We start from the raw sequence: 12,454 nt of genomic DNA on the forward strand, positions 1-12,454 counted from the left end.
TTGCTTGTGGGTATACTTTTTTTGTCTATAGTGTTGTAAGCATTTATGCTTGACCTATTAGACATTTTGACTTACAAATGTATCATCCTTGACTGTTTTGCAAGATCGCACTCAAGGTTTATCCTGGTGCTTATGCCTTGATAAAGGTGTAATCTTGCTAAATTAAACTTAAGGAATCTAATCGCGTAGTTATCTTGACTTACATGTCTCTGATGCTTAGATTGGATTTTCACATACCTATCTGATATTGATCATATTCATATCCTCATAGTTATACTAGTGATGGTTGTATGATCTCATGATGTCCCTAATAAATGCTCAATGATGAAATTAAGAGCCTAAATGTTATGCACTTCTTGCTAGTAAACCACTTTGCATATTAGCTTGCATTTTAGGTTCATTTTCTAGATTAGTCTTGCATTCTTGCATATGGGGAGAGCTCTCTCTTCATCTTTTTTGTGGACATATCAGCTAACTCATTTCATATATATCTTTACTTTCTTCTTGTTCATGTCTTTTCACCTTCTTAATCTTTCACTTCATCTCTTTTCTATCTTATCATCACATTATATAAAGTTTTGACCTCTTAAATAATTTCAACGTCCTAGATTCATTTTCGAGATCGAAATCCAAATTCTAGTTCATCTTGATGGTCAAAATTGTCTTTTAAAATTCTACTTTCTTCTGAGCAGTTAGCTGACCTTTTGAGGTCTAATCTCTGAATCATCACTAGGGCATCTTCATTTCTTCATGTCTTCATCATTTCCATACTTCATATCTACTTCATTTCACTGTTTCATGTCTAAAATCACCTTTCTACTCGTTTCGACCTAATTTTTATGATATATCCTTCAAGGTCAACTCTGGTCAAATTGGGGCATTTTATCAATTTTTTTATAGTCATTCTTGGGTTCTAATCATCTATTTGTCATCTTGGACATTGCTATATTCTAATTTTCTCATGTCTAGCCAGTTTTTGCATCCCCTTACCTCATTTCAATTTCGATCTCGAGGGGGCAGAAATACTCTATCGCTGATTGCTACAACTATCTATTTCTTAGGAGCATTTGTTTGATCTTTTCACTTGTTCTCAATCTATCTACTTTGCTAAGTGTTAGCATTCTTCTTGAATTCTGACATCATCTTTTCCTAGTGTTCAGTACTACCACTATCAGGCTGTACATTTAGGACTTGCTATCTTTTTCTACATTTCGTTCTTCAAAATTAGATATCTATATCTATCATCGCCTACTTGGCTTTCTATTTTCTTTGACATAATGTGTTCCCAGATTGATCACGCATTAGTCAAAGAGAGGCAAATGTAATCACCTAAAAATGGTCGTCTAGACTATTAGCCCCCTTTTCAACATTTTGGCTAAATTAATTTAATCATTTACCTAGACCAAATTGCTAATAATCAATTTATTTGATTATAACCTATAGTTTGACTATGCTATCCTAAGTTCATTATTTGATTAAAAGAACATGACCCCTTTTAATTAAAGAAAAGACCCCATTCTTCTAACCCACTTAAAGTGCACACATAAAGTCCTTTTTCTATTTTACAATTAAAAGAAAAGGCTTTGTGACTTTTGTCTTATATGACAAGTCAACTTATATTCTATTGGTTGACTTGTGTGTGTACATGGGTCACTCCTCTTTTTGAATTCCACCATTGATCATCCACCATCTTCATCTTGATCTCTACCGTCCATAGATCTTTAAAAGGGAGAGAGCTTTCCCCCTCAATCAATCCATATTTTGAATATTGTTATGCTGCATGTTTTCTAACAGGTTTCTTTGGAGCTTTGTGGAGAACTTCTATTTCTTGTCTACATTCTCTCATACCATAGCATTTTAGCTTAGATTCATGTTGCGTGTTAGTTTAGTTTCTATTTTGCAATAATCTATCTCACATAGCTTAATATTTGGATTGTAACACTCTCATCCATGCTTAGAATAGCTGCACTTTTCATATTCATTCTAGTTTAATCTTTAGTTGCATTGCATTCTTGAGGAACTCCTTGAGACATTTGCATTCTTGCATCTTGTCTTTGGAACCTCCCATTGCATGGTTTACTAGCAAGAAGAGTATCTCTAAGGCTCATCTAAGAGCCTTCTTATTCTTGAAATATACTCTCTTGCACTCCGTGGATAGGGAGCTCTAAGCCGGCATCCAAACATTCCAACCCATGGAATCGTTTGGATAGAAGGGTTTAGAGTGTGACACAAATCGAGTGTATAAGATAAAGAGGGCTTATACTCATGTTCATCGCATTGAAGACATTTGGATTGACATGAGAACAGAGCTTGATGTTATGAAGATGGATTATTGTAGGTTAACCTTGCAACAAATAATCGATCTTAATATGTTGGAAATCCCTCCAAATTTCTAAGTTGAAGATAACGACAACATCCTTGATCCAGAATTTCATCAAGCTAGTTTTGATAAAATGTGTCTTTTTCCTATTCAGTGGAAACAAAAAGAAGGTACATCTATTATGGACAACTTTCAATCCATCTTAGCAAACACTAACAAGTGGTTGAAAAGTAAAGGCCTAAAAAGAGTAAATCTTAAAATAGGTCTGGATTGTGGAAGCTTTAGTCCTTCTGGTAGGAAGTCACAACTGGAAATTATAGGGAAAGATGGTGCTTCATCTTCAAATGTCAAGAATACTCTCAAATTCAAATTAAAGGGTAGAAAAGGGACTAAATCATCCCAAGTTCCTGAACCAATTCAAGAATCAGTGATAGAATCAGAAGAAGAATTAGAAATAGAATCCGAGAAAGAAGATTCAGATGAAGAAGGAGAAATTAGAATCATATCTCCTCCCAAGCCTACACAAGCTTGCACGTCTTCTCCACATGAAGAGCCCTTTTTGCATGAGGTTGATGATGATGTAGATTCATTTTCTACTATTTTCACTCACTCTATTCCCATCTCAAAAGTTAATACCATGGCTCTTCCGATTTCATCTGCTGCTCCTCGTGTTCCTGCACATGATCAATTTGAACACTTAGCAAATGTGTTTGAAGATTTTTCGACTCTTAAGTGGTCAAGTTTTCCAACTTAATACATCTTTGATAGGATTTGAACTTTTCATGACAGAATCTTCAAAACATGTTCCTATGCCTATAGCAGTGCAAACTGAATCTTGTTTAGTCACTACAGATATACAATCTGGATCAATGCCAATGGTCTCCACTGTGCTTGCTTCTATAGATGAAAGTTTCAACCTACCTGCATGGTTGAGTAGAATAAAAATGAAGAGAAGGAAGGTGGTTGTTCCTCCTGAAAATCTTCGTGTGAAGAAGACTAAATCCAAATCTCTAAAGGACAAGATTGTTTCTAGAATTTTGGTTGATTCTGACAAAACCAAGTATGTTGAGGTTGCTGAGCCCTTAGTAGATAAACCTATTGAAGAACTCACTAGCTTTGATTATAAATTTACTAAGATTGAAGTTGGAAAGCAATCTTGTTTGAGTTCTTTACAAGATGCTCATGATGCATTGGCAAATGTATCAAAAAGTAGTCACGAGCTTTGGGAAAAGAAGAATCAATTGAAACAGGAAATAGCTCGTTTGAATGAGGTCATCCATAAGTAATCTTCTCAAAATTTTATTGTTGCATCACAAACATCTAAAGAGAGAAGGTTGATTGAAGCTGCTAAGTCTTGGATACAGGAAATTATTGTTGAAGGAGTTCGAGCTATCACAGAGACACTTGCAATTCTAAAGCGTATCAAAGAGATGAACAAAATGGAACTAAGCTTAATTTCTTCTTTGACTCAGGAAGCAGATAACCTAAAGGAAATCCTTGAGGATTGGGATGAAATGATAAAATTTGATCTAAATGCTATGGTCTCATGTGACGTTCTTTCGTCATGTGAAATGTTCCTCATATTTCTAGGACTCATTGGTTACGAGGAAGAGACCTTAAGAAAGTTGATCACAAAATTGCAAGTGGCTCTTGAAGATTGTCAAGTAGTTGAAACAAGCCTTACTTGTGATTTGGAGCAATTGGGATGCTGTGTTACTGATAATCTTGGTAATCTTTTGGCAGCAGAGAGAGTGAATTCAGAATATACAATCAGAATCGATGCTGATGTAGATTCCAAAGATTTTGGTTTACACATAATGAAAAAGTTCGTTTTGTACAAATCCTTGACAAAACACTTGTTAGATACTACAACAACAAATTCCAAAGTCGTGCAATTAGCATATGAAAATGCAGTGAAAATCGAAGCCATATCAAAGACTATGGGGATTGCTGATTTTCCTACAGTGCGTGACGTCATTGTGAAATTCAAGGCATTAAGAAGCAATCTCTAAGATTGTTATGTAATTTCTACTTCATTGTTGTTTAAGATGCATCACATGATAAAGTGTAATTGCATGTAATGCGAATTGCATGTATGTAAAAGATGTAATGCGAGTTGCATGTGCAGTTGCATGTAATCCATTAATTTTTTTAGTTAGACTTGGTCAAAGTTGGTTGAGTTGCTCCCACTTTTTCCTCCCCCTTTTTCTCAACTTCTTTGCCTATATAAAGGAGTGCTCCCCTCATTGTAAAATCATCATTATCTTTATACAAGAGAGCTTTGGAGAAATTGTGCCAACAGAACTTCGTTTGTGTGAGCATTATTTTGAGAAAAAGTGAATACAAAGGCGCATTTGAGACTTAACTTTGATTAAGTGAAATTGTCACTTGTATGAATTATAAGCTTTGTCTATTATTCATTCAAGTTATCTTTGATTCGTATTATCTTTTGTTATTGATATTGTGTCCTTTGTGATTGATAGAAAAGAGTTAAGAAACAATTGAATCTTGAGCTTTGACCAAGAACAACTATGAAAATCCATAGCTATTAGCTTTGTCTGTAGCTTGGGCGTTCATCTTAATTTGCAAAATAGTTAGATTGTTGTTACTTTTAGGAGTCTTTGTGCCCTAATTGTAAAAAATTTACCACATAGAAGTACAACAGGACTTAGAGCCAAACTGGTACATTTTGGCTAGCCTTTGAGTTAGTTAAAATTTATCGGTATCACTGTTTCCAGCTCGTGATAGAAGTGTAATTAGAGATTCACCTTGCCCGTTATTCGCCTTACGAATAAGTGAATCCTTTCTTGAAAGTTAAGAAGAAAGGATAATAGTAACAACCTCTTTATAAATCTCTCAATTTCTTGCTTACCTTGAGTTGATCAAAGGAATAGTGAGAAGGGGGAGCCTTCCCTTTAAGGTAGGAGGGACTCTGTCTCACATGTTGTGGCTGGTCATCCTATTTTGCGACTAAATTTTTACCCAAAACTATCGGTTGCAAAATATCCACCCAACAAAGCAAATTGATGAATAATGTAGCCCAATATGTAGATAGATCATTTCACATAACAATTGCCGAAATGCTCAAATTAAGGATAGGTTTATATTTTAAATTTGAGTGGAGTTTGGTGCAAATTTATTGATTTTATTCATAGATCTGCGATATCCTTCAGCCATTTGCAAACGTTAGAAAAGCTAGGAAACTCTACTTATAAGTTGTGAGATTCTTCAATCTGGTGTTAATATAGGCGGTTGATATATTTGGGCCTGGGATATTTTGAGGACACGTGGCTACGGAATTGAAGAGTCAAAAAGACGAGAAGATTCTTTACATCTTTCACCAGTTGCCCTTGTTTAGTATTTATGATTTGTAGATTTGATTGGACAACTTAGAGTACTCATTTTGGTGGAGGTGACAAGTATTAAATTTAGTTCATCTTCCCTGTTCATATTTTTTCTGATTTTTTGAATTGGAAAAATAACATAAACCCCGAAGGACCAACAAGAAAATAAGAATAAATCAATCTAAATTAATTTAATAATAAAAATTTCATCAAACCTTAGCATCTGATTTTTTGAAACTTGACAAATTAATAGAAGGAGGTCAAAATAAAACATTAGTTCCCTACCTTAATAAGTAGAGACTAATAACTCAAACTCTATAAATTATTGTAATAATATATATTTATAATCCAAAAATTACTTCTATTATTATTTTTATATTAAGCTTATTTAACCTCCCATTTCGGAAATCAAACACAAGATCTTCTTATTACAAAGAGAAGCAACAACCGCTACACTATAGGCCAATGCCTTACTTCTATTATTATTATAATTAATTATTATCAAATATAGTGCATGACATATGTGACTCTTAATATGGTTTATCCACTCCACTCTAACATCTTAATTAATTAATACTTAAATATTTTATTTATTTAATTAACCCCAAGCTTATACTAAGTTGAGAGAACATGGATTTGCACGGTCCTTGGGAGAGACACGTAAACTAAACCAATTGAACCTCCCACAAGAATATGCCCGTGGCTATACAGCCACGAAAATGCACTTCCTTTACATTGCTTTTTCCAACTTTTTTCATGTGGAGGCTCCCACACTGCAATAGAGAACGTGCTAAATATAATGCAGGCAGAATCTATTTAAGGGTATATGATTTGCGGCAAAATAAAACCGGTAGGGAGAGTTTTTTGTGGATAGAAATCGTGGGGGTCAGCTTCATCCGCCAGCAATTTATGCTGACTTCCTCCAGGAACAGTTTTGAGAAGTTTGCGAGACACGTGGCAAGTAGAAGCACCTCCAACGAGTGAGGTATAAATTCTGAAGTACAGGAATGCCCATCCCTTACACCACGGATTCTGTTCACATTCAACTCGTGACTATATTGAAGGAGCACCGGTGTTTGGCGCTCTTCTCCTGCTGTTGGGTTTAATTATGTAAGTAATCTTGCATTTGATTATGTCAGTAGTAATACTGTGTAGAGTAGTAAGAGTTAAGCTCAGGCTTAGGTTATATTCTCATGCGGAAGCCCTTGCAAATGCAGCAGAATCACTTCACACTGGTCTCGTCAGCTTATCCTTACTTTCCCAAATGCACCTGAGCATTGTTCAAAGTGCTGCTTCTGAATAATAAGTAGATAAGTTTTATCATTTGATGGGAATTGTGCCATTTAGTTAACAGTCACCGCTAGCCGTGGCATGCCAAACTGCAGGCATTGATTTCTTAAAGGTGAATGTTTTAATTTTGGTCATCACTAAGCGAGCCACCAATTTAATGTATACGATCCTTCTTCTCGAAATCTATAAGGGATTGTTCAGATTTTAATCTTTGAACGTGTGTAGTTTTTTTGTGCATGGGAGTCCCTCATACAAGATCTCAAGGGGATCGTTTTTAGTATTTCCAAGTTATTAACCCTGACCCAACCATTTTCAATGTTGAGAATGTTTGATCCTCTTTCTTCTCCTTATTCTGTGATCATCTTCTTCCATCAGTTTGTGTGTTGGTGTAGGTCACAGAAGCCTCAGGCTTATCATCAAAATAGTATTCTAACTCTCCGATGAGGATTTCTTGTAATGATTGCTATTAATTTCTTACCAATAAAGTCCTTTTAATTATAGAAATAAATTGTGCCTCTTCAAGCTTGTGTTATTGACACTGTATTCAAATAATAGGGAATGTTCTCATAACAGTCTTCAATGCCCATGCTGTAATGTCCCCAAATTTGGAGCCTCAATTATTAAGCAGTTTGATAAATTGTAATTCAAGATTGAAGCTTATCAAGCTCCATGTACAATTACAAATGGTCCTATCAGAGAAATCTAATTTGACGAATCAGCAAAGTAAGGGGCTATCAAAAATATTCCTGAACACATCACCAGTGAAAGATCAATTGTCACAGAGTCATGTTTGACCAGTATAACTTTCAACATCCATTCAAAAAGCATCAACCGAATATAAATGTCAAGCGACTATATGTTACTGAGTAATATTAAGTCTTCCGCAACAGCAGTCGATATTTAGGGAGAAGTTAATGGTTATTGAGCCAAAGAACTAATATCTACCCAGTACCAATGTATATTGCCATGTCAGAAACAATGACACATGCCATATGCCACATGGTGAGACAGCCACTCTAGAGCCTTCCATGGCAGCAACTAAGTCATTAAATATACCACTTAAGAGTTACATGAACAATAAAGAACATGAAATAGAGAGAGAGTCAACTAAGTGATTATGAGAACCATCATTGTTAATGATAACTAATGATAATGAAGTGTTGAAAGGATGTGATCAGAAGTCTAAGTATAAAGAGATGCAGTTAGGATAGATAACTACTTGATTAACTTATGGAAGAAGTGATATGGTTAACTGTGAAGGGAGGTGTGTCTTTTCCAATCTGTCCCATCATCTTTAACATAAGATATAGGATGCCAATCTCATCTTTTATTCCATCATAATCGAATACATATTACTTCTTTTTTTCTTATCCTCTTGGATATGCTCTGTTTAGAGCCAACAGCCTAATCAGCTTACCGGTGCAATGCAAATAGCATATATTAGAGATGGCATCTAAGGGATGACACAGTTCAGATTGTATATCAGAGAAAGCATCCGTTGAAGTGCAAACATTCATTGATAACCAGACACAGCACTAATTGCTTCTAATCGATTACTTTCCACTGCATAATGTTATAGATATATCAGATATCACAAGGTTGCTATAAGCAATAAATATCAATTGTGTATTTCCATTATAAATCAGAGAGTGTGTAATTGATCTATCACTGCAAGTGATAGAACTCATCTTTCACATTGTATAGATTTATTGCATATCTACAATTTCCATATAAAACATATTGTATGCATCATAATTGTATATCCGACACTAAAACTATCAGATAACTGTCATTATGCTTGTATTTTCCATTGAATATATATCAGAGATCACATTGATATTCATTTATCTTCCATTACTTGCTTAATTCATATTCATTTGACATAGTAAGAAGGGGAGATTGGAGTAATAGTCCCGACATTCCTTCATATCCAAAAAAGGGACATTATGATTGGGGTCTCAGAGCTAGTGAACGTACCAGCCAATGGGGGGAACATCTTTCAGACTAGTAAAAATAAAAACAATTGAGAACAAGTTTTGAGCTGATATAACAAGAACCCTTAAAAGAATGGACTCATGAATCAATTTTTGGAAGGTCAAGGGAGCGCTCAAGAAAGAGTGGATCAATTGTGGAGGAAGATAATGCTAATATACAAGAATAGCAACAATGGAGGTAATAGAAAACAATTCATTCAAACTCCTACAGAAAATTCAAAGTCAGTACCACCAAAATTCCCATTGAAAGTCGAAAGGCAATAAAACAATGAATCAGAATTAGTGGATCAACATGAACAAATTGGACAAGATAGGGTGAAAAGTTGATTACATCATGGCATGACCCTAGAAGTCTACATAGAGCTAAGTGTTAAATACTCCCGTAAGGAATATAGTAGACATCACTTGGACTTGAAAAGGGAATATGAAAAGCATGCACACTTTAAGGAACAAGATATGAATGATTGCCATGAAAATTGTGTCAAGTCTCTCATATTCTTTCATCATTAGAGGAATTGGAAGTGGTTGCACCAAAAGGAGAAAGTGCAGTCACAGAACTTGAAACTCTAAGAAAGGACAACACAAGGGATGATCATCATGCACCAGAGGGAACTTAGAAAGTAGTTACCAAATGTTTCAAGTAGCCACAAATGCAAGGTAAGTAACAAGAGGCTATTGACTCATGTTTAACGAATGAGACTAATACATGGTTTCACAAGGATGATGAGGGTGACTGTGCATCATCGCAAGGATCACACAGAGGGAATGACAACATAGAGGTTAAATCTTGGAGCCATAATTCAAGTTCTGTCGAATTGATCATTAACCAAATTTTTCTTTCACCTTCTAAAGAAGACTTATCATCCCTAGTTGTAGATGAGGGGAGTAATGCTTCTAGTGATAGAGAATCTGAAGTCACTAAATGTATCTAGTCTAATCATCTTGAGATAGGCAAACAAGAAATTATAACATCAAAGGTATGGGAAGAGGAGATACAAAAGCTAGTGGACAAGGATGATCAATACAAGAAAATAGATGATCTAATAAAATTTTTACAAGATAGGGGCAAAAAAAAAATATTGGAAGAACTAGATGAGGAAGCAAACAATAAAGCTTGGATTTAGACAAGCTTGATTATGGAAACAAGGGCAGTCTTCAACTTATTCATAAACCCTTGTTTGAAGTTAAAATGGACAAAATTTATGACAATCAACTCTTTGAGATGAATGAAGAGGCTATTCTGAAATTGCACCAAGGTGAGGATGAAAGTAAATCTTGGGATCCTGGAATCATCATGAAAATGTAAGAATGCTTGTGGGCAAGCATTTTCAAGGAGGGGGAGATCATAATGCCCTCAAGTTCAGAACCTAAATTGATGTGTGATTCGATAAGTTTTAGTTGAAGTTTGAAACTTATCAAGATCCATCAACAATTATTGCTGGTCCTATGAGAGAAATATAATTTGATGACTCAGCAAAGCAAGGAGTTGTCAAATATATTTTAGAACATATCGCCAAGAAAGGATTAATTATCACAGATTCATATTACACGCTGTGGACTAGTATAACAATCAACATCCCATCAAAAAGAATTGACCAAATATAAATGTCGAGTGATTATATGTTTCTAAGTAATATTAAGTCTTCTATGACAGCAATTTATTTTTACATAGAAGTTTTTCATTATCAATCCGAAGAACTAATCTCTACATGGTACCCAATGAATATTGCCACATCGGAAACAATGATTCATGTCACATAGTGAGACGACAATTCTAGAACTATTAGCGGAAACAACTAAATCATTATAAAGTTATTAATTAAGAGTTACATGATCAATAAAGATCATCGAAATAGAGAGAGAGAGAGTTGACTAATTATTTATTAATCACTACCGTTGTCAATGATGACAAATGATATTGAAAGGATATGATTAGAAGTCTTAGTATAAAGAGAATCAATTAGGATAGATAACTAATTGATTAGCTTATGAAATAAGTGGTACAATTTGTTGGTTTTCAAAATTGCAGATTGGAAATCCAAGACCCTGCCACTTCTCCGAAAGGACTTCTTAATCAATTTTGGCCAACGAACGAGAATACTTCTCGATTCCCCTGCACTTCAGACTCCACTACACCCAGGCGGGTAAACCATTTGGTGCTTTTGCTTTGGCTGGCTCTTCTAGTTGTATGCTCAGTTCCATAAACCGTTTTGGTTTTTCGTGGACATCAATATTATTATCTTATCTTATCTTATGCACTTGAATTGCCAACAATTTAATAATCAAGATGTGACAGACCAAATATTATGCAATCTTAAATAAGTCCAGATTGAGCTTTAACTCCTCTGGTAGGGAGACAAACTGGACACAGATATGGAAATGATTTAATATTTCACAATATTTGCGATGATCAAATTTAAAATGCTAAATGACCATGTCCACTTATCTGACATTTAAATTGTTTACAAAATTCCAAAAAAAAGTACAAAGGACGATTCATTTGCAGTTTAAATCTCCATGCCTTTAGTAATAAACAAAGAACATTTTATTTTATTATTAAAATAAAATAATTAAATTTACATTATAAAGTCATATTAAGCTCCTTATCCCTCCATACAAAATAATATAAATATTTCTTCTTGACTATGGATGTTTTCGAATGTCTTGTTTCACTTGGTCTGTAGATGTGTCATTATTTATATCTCAAATAAGGGTTGTATTTGTTTGAAACAAGATGCATCTTATTAACAACACAACTTTTCATTTTAATTAAATTTTAATATATGAGACCTTGATGGCACTATTAATGCCTTTTAACATTTTTTATAATAAGTATCGCCTTTTAACCATTTTGATTATCGGGCTTCTTTTGTCTTACCGTTGATTCATATGAAGGCTTTTCCTTGCACAAACTTTAATCACTACTCAATCTATCAATTGATAAATCCATAAAGTCTCTTAATCACATCTGGAACTTGATTATTTTTTGGTTTTTGGCACAATGCTTTATATTCCTTCAGATTGATATTATTTACTATCGCAAACCATGATCTTGTAATGTATATATATTTTTATATTTTGCCGCAAGTTCTCACAAAACAATGGGCAAATATACTGTGCCTCAGAAAATACGACGCCTCATGTGTTAAATCTACAGCCTAGAGATCCATAAAGATAACTGGCAATTAAAAGAAGACAAAACTGAAACAAGGAACACCAGAAATATCCTGGGAAAACCCTTCGAGAATGAAGGGAAAAACCCAACCATACAACAAAACGATCATTTTATTGATAATAAACTTCAAAAATGTACAAAGCCTATCGCTTGATGTGATATATATAACAATAGGAGAGACTCTTTACATTATAACCGAAGGTCTCTTGAGATTCCTATAACTCCTATAATTAATTACAACTCATTGAATATTCATGCCTCAATGCATGAGAATGACACATGTCATTTACATTTAATATTACAATTAAACATAAGTGTCCTTTTCAGTTGA

The 12,454-nt window shown here is 34.4% G+C and overlaps 1 protein-coding gene across 7 annotated transcripts in view; it reads left to right on the forward strand.

Annotated features, from left to right (window-relative positions):
- The first annotated feature begins 6,486 nt into the window (after positions 1-6,486).
- LOC149556843 (PROTEIN TARGETING TO STARCH (PTST)) overlaps positions 6,487-12,454 on the forward strand; it is a 261,217-nt gene continuing 255,249 nt past the window's right edge. For 2 of the 7 annotated variants that reach the window (XM_089831423.1, XM_089831429.1), the window contains exon 1: positions 6,487-6,774. The gene's annotated coding sequence lies outside the window, so the exon portion shown is untranslated. The remainder of the gene's footprint in view (positions 6,775-12,454) is intronic. The other 5 variants (XM_089831424.1, XM_089831427.1, XM_089831426.1 and 2 more) reach the window with 5 other exon arrangements.

This window comes from Cupressus sempervirens, chromosome 5 (assembly GCF_028749045.1).
Source record: "Cupressus sempervirens isolate cs-2001-9-10 chromosome 5, ASM2874904v1, whole genome shotgun sequence".
Classification (NCBI taxonomy): domain Eukaryota; kingdom Viridiplantae; phylum Streptophyta; class Pinopsida; order Cupressales; family Cupressaceae; genus Cupressus; species Cupressus sempervirens.